At 35.0% G+C, this 6,535-nt stretch overlaps 1 pseudogene; it reads left to right on the top strand.

The window, feature by feature from the left end:
- Window positions 1-405: 405 nt before the first annotated feature.
- On the top strand, window positions 406-3,972 carry LOC134274285 (GMP synthase [glutamine-hydrolyzing]-like; annotated as a pseudogene).
- Window positions 3,973-6,535: the final 2,563 nt, after the last annotated feature.

The following is a 6,535-nucleotide window of genomic DNA, read 5'->3' as shown; positions in this document are numbered from 1 at the left end:
GTAGAACAAAAAAGATGTATAATTTCAAGATCTTTCAAATGACATCTCGGAAATAGGGCTGGCCCCTTAAATCAGGGGCCTGGAGGGGCCAAAAGGTTTTCCTTTATATCTCAAAAAGTATTGAGAATTTGTGATACGTCAAAGAAGCAAAGATGTTCAGAATGTCATGCTTAATTAACTAAAGTCGTCAAAATACGTCCGGCGTCGTCACTTCCGGTCAAACCGGAAGTAGTCGGAAAATGCGTATTTTTGCCGTTCTTGACAAGTTTTTTTGGTAACATATGCCTCTGGGACCTTGAAAATTAATTTTCTGTCCGACGTCATCACTTCCGGTCAAACCGGAAGTAACAGAAAATGGCTTATTTCTGCTATAATTAACATGGATTTAGAGGAATCAATTGCCAGATGCTGTTGAGTGGAGGAGTGGATTCCACAGTGTGTGCTGCTCTCCTTCACAAAGCTCTGAGTAAGGAGCAGGTTATAGCAGTCCACATAGATAATGGCTTCATGAGGAAAAATGAGAGTCAGAGTGTGGCTCAGTCCCTCAGCAAGCTAGGACTCAATGTCAAAGGTAGTAGTCAGAAAATGTCTGAAAAGGTACCATCAATGGCTCAGCAAATACTGACATAGTGACAGATAAGGGGAACATTTAAAATTACGATTAAATAACAAAAAGTTAATGTTAGGCAAATCATCAAACTGTAGGGCCCAGATATCAATAGTTATAGTGAATTGGATACAAAGCAAGAACAAAAGATTATTGAAATATGAGAAAATACTAGTATATCACTGTATATCAGATAGGTATTGATGCTTAGATGAAATTTAAAATAAATATTAACAAGCAACTGTATTCTTTTGAACTTTTTCAATGCAGTTGTGAAAGCAGCACATACATTTTACAATGGTTCCACATCTATATCTGTGAAGACTGAAGATTCAGCACCAAGAAAGCGCAAGACAGAAAGACTTAATACTGTTGTCTGTCCGGAAGAGAAGAGGAAGATCATTGGAGATACTTTTATGAGGGTATGTAACACAAACACTTGATTTAATGTGATGATAACACTTATTTTCTATGAAAGGATACTGAAACATGATGTTTTTTTTTATTTAAAGGTTGCCAATGAAGTTTTAGAAGAATTGAATTTGAAACCTGAGGATGTATACTTAGGCCAAGGTAGGTATATTTATTGCCTTTGGCAAAGTCAAAGTAATAAGATCAGTAAGATTTTTATGTAAAAAGGTAGCAATAAAGCTTTGAGTTTCTTTTATTTGGTATAAATTCAAGACGAGCCAGAAATACAGAATAGGATCTCAACAAGAGTATAACTCGTACACTTAAATTGACAAAAACATTACTATAGTTAGAGCAATGTAGGATATTCAACTATTCTTGATATGATGGTTATATTAACAATATCTTCATCACTTAATTGTGGCAGTTATATTCTCTTTCTATGTTCCTCACTTTCAGGAACCCTGAGGCCTGACCTGATAGAGAGTGCTTCAGAACTGGCCAGTGGGAAAGCCGATGCCATAAAAACACACCATAATGACACAGAGTTAGTGAGAGAGCTACGCAAACAAGGTCGAGTGGTCGAACCTCTGAAAGATTTCCACAAGGACGAGGTTCGCACCATCGGCAAAGATCTAGGCTTACCCCCAGATCTCGTCCACAGGCACCCCTTCCCAGGTGTGCAAGATTTCTTACACTGTTATTGGTCTAAAGAAAAAAAATGGCATACATTCTTTAGACTTACAGTATAAATTTTAAAATGTTCATTATGCAAATGAAAATTAAAGGTCTTTTATATTCTTTTCATGTTGTAGGTCCTGGACTTGCCATTCGTGTTTTATGTGCTGAAGAACCTTACATGTGTAAAGATTTTGCTGAAACTAGTGTTTTGCTCAAGTTCTTATTGGACTTTTCAAATTCAATTAAAACAGTAGGTACCTACTTTTTGCTGTACTTGAAAACACATTCCATTATATTTTTGGTAACAGCACACAATCTTTTTGATTTTGCTTCTTTTTTTTCAGCCACATACTTTAATTACCAGACTGAAAAATAGCACATCAGAAAAAGAGCAGCAAGAGCTGAAGAGAATCAGTGAAGAGGCACAGCTGTTTTCTACTTTATTACCCATCAAAACTGTTGGTGTACAGGTGAGTTAAAGAGCATTTTCCAGTTTAAAACTTTAAATTTCAGTTTAGTTGGAATAGACAGATTGCCAAATCTAGAATAATCTAGTATTGGACAATAAATTTCATCACTTTAAATCCCTCCTTTTTTCATTCCCTTTTGTTACATTTTCTTTTTAATTAGCTTGTCAAATTAGAAATGTTTTAATATAAATGGATCACCTTGTTTACAGGGAGACAGCAGGACCTACAGTTATGTAGTAGGGATTTCCAGTGATAGTGAACCTAATTGGGAAAACTTGATGATTTTAGCCAAACTTATTCCTAGGATTTGTCATAATATTAATAGGTATGGAATTCGTTTACAGTGGACCTTCAGATATCCGGACGCCAGATATCCGGATGCTTCAGTATCCGGACAATTTTTCATCGGGACAGAATTTTTAAATGTTACTTTGTCTTATTTAACTGCTGATTCAGGTATCCGGACGCTTCAAATATCCGGACAAATTGACAAGGAACCAAAGCGTCCTGATAAATGAGGCTCCACTGTATATCCTTACTTTATCAATTGTTCTAACTGGAAAAATTCATTCCTGGTTATGCAAGTAGTGATGAAAATTTTTAAATTGTCAATTACTTGGAAAAAATTTGAAAAGAATTGTTCCTCAAATTCAACAATAGTGATATTTGAAGGAACACTCAATACAGGCTATCTCAGAAATTCAGCAATAATTCTCTTGTTTAGCATGTCTATTTCATACATCTGTGTACGATGATTCATGTCATATATTACAGGGTAGTGTATATATTCATGTCATACCTAACCAACGGGGTCCTGATATGACTATCTGGCCACAGAGGTGCTACAGGCCACTAACACTACCTCCAAACTCAGTCAGATGCCAGTTATCGTCGTACCGGTCCACTTTGATCGGGACCCCATCAAAAACATTCCCTCGTGTCAGAGGTCCATAGTGATTAGAACATTTATAACCAATGACTTTATGACAGGGATTGCAGCAACACCAAATAAGCATTTTCCAGCTCAGGTTAGTAGGATGATTTCTGTCTATTCATGATCAAACCTTGTCATCAAGAGCCATAAAAAATATCCATATTTTCGAGCACACTATTTTCGTGGTTTGAGAAAATTATATTGGCTGGGGATTTGATTTCATGTTTGAAGGATTATTCAGTAGTCATATATGTTAATTGCTTTCTTGGTGGACAAAAAATTCGTGGGTCCATTCCTTGAAATCCATGAACATTACCTCCAAACTTAGTGATTTCACAGTATCTGAAGATTCTAGATGTTGAGATTAAAATACTGTAAAATCACTAATTTGCGTGGAGGTTTAATTTCGTTATTTTTCAGGTATGAAGAGACCCACGAATTCATGCCCATCACAAAATGTCCCTTTTATATACAGAACTACTAGCAGATTAGAACATTTATAAACCAATGACTTTTTCGTCAAACCATGAAAATTTGCAGCAACACGAAATAAGTGATTTTCCAGTACATAAAGAAAAAGTGGTTGGGACGTAGGATGATTTACCTGGTAACTGTATTCATTTTTCAGCATTCAAAACTAAAAAAAAATTTATAAGAGTAGTTTTAATAAAATATCCATCTTGCACAGAGTTTGTATCTGAAATAGAAGTATATTCGAGTCTGTAAATTAGAGCAAGTATATAAATCTATGTGATAAAATTGTCTGATTTGTGTTTTAATGGTAGCCTGATTTGGCTACTTTCTTTTGAAATGTAACTGTTCTTAAAGTTTCTTCTTGTTTTCTACAGGTTTTAAACCAGATATGTTAATTCCCGGGATTTCTTGTACGACCTCACTTCTAAACCACCAGGAACAACAGAGTGGGAATAGTGCTTAGTGGACTTAGACAGAGTAGAATTCATGAACATATATAACCAATAAAATTAGTGATTGTCAATTGTGATAATAAATTACTGAAAATTTACTCCATATTTTTTATTGAGGATGTGCATATATATACCTGTAATATTTTTGAGGTTTTTTAGGTCACCTGAGTTAACTCAGGTGACCTATCACAAAATGTAAAATTTTGTGTTAACATTTGAACATTTTCAGCTTCTTCTCTAAAACCACAACTAATTTCAACCAAATTTGGCACAAAGCATCTATGGGAAAAGAGAAACTAAAATTGTGAATTTCATGGTCCCTGCCCTCCTGGGGCCTGAGGGGTGGGGCCTAAACCATGAAAATTATTGCAATCTTTAAAAATCTTCTTTACTCCTGCACATAAAGCAGGCAAACTGTGGCATGATTATAATCAGCATTGAGTTCTCTACCAAAATTGTGAAATATTCCCCTGGGTCAGGGTTCAAGTGCTAGGGCGGGGCTAAAAAAAACCGGGTATATAGTGAAAATGCATAAATTCTTTGAAAATGTTCTTCTTGCTCCTGGGTATTAAATAAATAACTAAGTACATAATTATGATGAGCAAGAGTGCCTCTTCCAGATTTTTGAGGCCCCAGGGTCAGGGGTTCTGGTGTTATAAATCTATTGTTTATATATTAATGAAAATGCATTTATTCTTTGAAAATCTTCTTCTCTGCTCCTGTATTAAATAATGTACATAATTATGATGAGCAAGAGGGCCTCTTCCAGATTTGTGAAATGGCCCCAGGTTGTCTAGTGCTAGGGTGGGGCTAAATAGAATATATATTGAAAATTCATAAACTCTTTGAAAATCTTCTCTGCTCCTGGGTATTAAATAAACTAACTAAGTACATAATTATGATGACCAGATTTGTGAATTTTATGGCCCCAGGGTCAGGGGTTCTAGTGCTAGGGTGGGGCTAAATAGAATATATAGTGAAAATTCATAAATTCTTTGAAAATCTTCTTCTCTGCTCCTGGGTATTAAATAAACTAACTTAGTACATAGTTATAATGAGCAGAGAGTGCCTCTTCCAGATTTGTGAAACCCCAGGTTCAGGGGTTCTGGTGTTAGGGCAGGGCTCTATTGATTATATAGTGAAAATGCATTATTCAAAATCTTCTTCTCTGCTGGGTATTAAATAAACCAATTAAGCTAGTTATGATGGCAAGAGTGCCTCTTCCAGATTTGTGAATTTTAAGGCCCCAGGGTCAGGGGTTCTGGTGTTAGGGTGGGGTTCTATTGGTTATACAGTAAAAATACATTAATTCTTTGAAAATATTTTCCTTTGCTCTTTGGTTTTATGCCAATGATCCAAGTATATATATTAATGATGAAGAAAAGTGCATCTAGCAAAGTGGTTTTTTATGCCCCTGGGTCAGAAGGGGGGGGGGGGGATTACATAGTCTGAAAATAAATAAATTTTTTGAAATCTGCTCTTTGGTATTAATCAACCATTTCATGATAAAATTTGCAAAATTTTGAAATATGTGGCCCCTGGGTCAGGTTCCTTTGGGGTGAGGTGCACAACTGAGTGCATTTTCTCTTTGTTACTCTGATCTACCTCTGAGTCTTAAGTAAATAGAGTAAGCATGCTAAGTTAATAATTATAATAAGCAATGATGCCTCTTTCAAAATTGTGAATTGTGAATTTCATGGCCTCTGGTTTAAAACACGAACCAGATTTAATTGTTTGAAAGTTGTTACACAATACTCAGGTGACCTATAAGGCCCGTGGGCCTCTTACAAATCATGTCTGGATTCTACATTTTAAAATTTCTAATAAGCTCACAAAGTGGTTTAAGAATAGAAAATTACTTTGAAAATAACTTTTATTAGAAAATATGCATTCTTTCTCACTTTGCTCTACAAAATAACTCGTTTCACATCATGAAACCGCAACATTCATAATAATATTAGAATGAAATAATGAGCTTTCATCAGTAATGTCATATACATATATTAGACACCCATTTTAACACATTTTCTTGGAAATATTAGAGTATGATGTTGAATACCTCTGTTCTATGGTTTAAGTATCAATTAAATTTAGGAAAGGTGTGAAATTCAAAGAAAAGAAATTATTTTAAAAAAAAACTTAAATTTACTTCAAATTGTGCGCACAAACAGGAACAAAAATGAAAAAAAAATCGATCCAAAGTTGCATCAGGTTAAGAAAAGAAATTATTTAAAAAAAAACTTAAATTTACTTCAAATTGTGTCCACAAACAGGAACAAAAATGAAAAAAAAAAATCGATCCAAAGTTGCATCAGGTTACGTGTCAACTAGGTGCAATGTTAAATATCGGTTACCCATTTGTAATGACCGATGTGCGTGTCTGAGTCTTTGACTGCTTTATTCAGTTACACATTCGGACGCTGGATTCTGTCACTTTGGTTTCGGCGTTTGAAAAAGTCGGTTGAAGGTGTTACTTTCTTTTTTAAACCCATTTTGTTAAATGTTT

The sequence above is a fragment of the Saccostrea cucullata genome, unplaced genomic scaffold (genome assembly GCF_032062105.1).
Source record: "Saccostrea cucullata isolate Sc308-1 unplaced genomic scaffold, CSIRO_AGI_Scuc_v1 ctg12947, whole genome shotgun sequence".
Taxonomy (NCBI): domain Eukaryota; kingdom Metazoa; phylum Mollusca; class Bivalvia; order Ostreida; family Ostreidae; genus Saccostrea; species Saccostrea cuccullata.
This window is presented reverse-complemented; position numbering and strand designations above follow the sequence as displayed.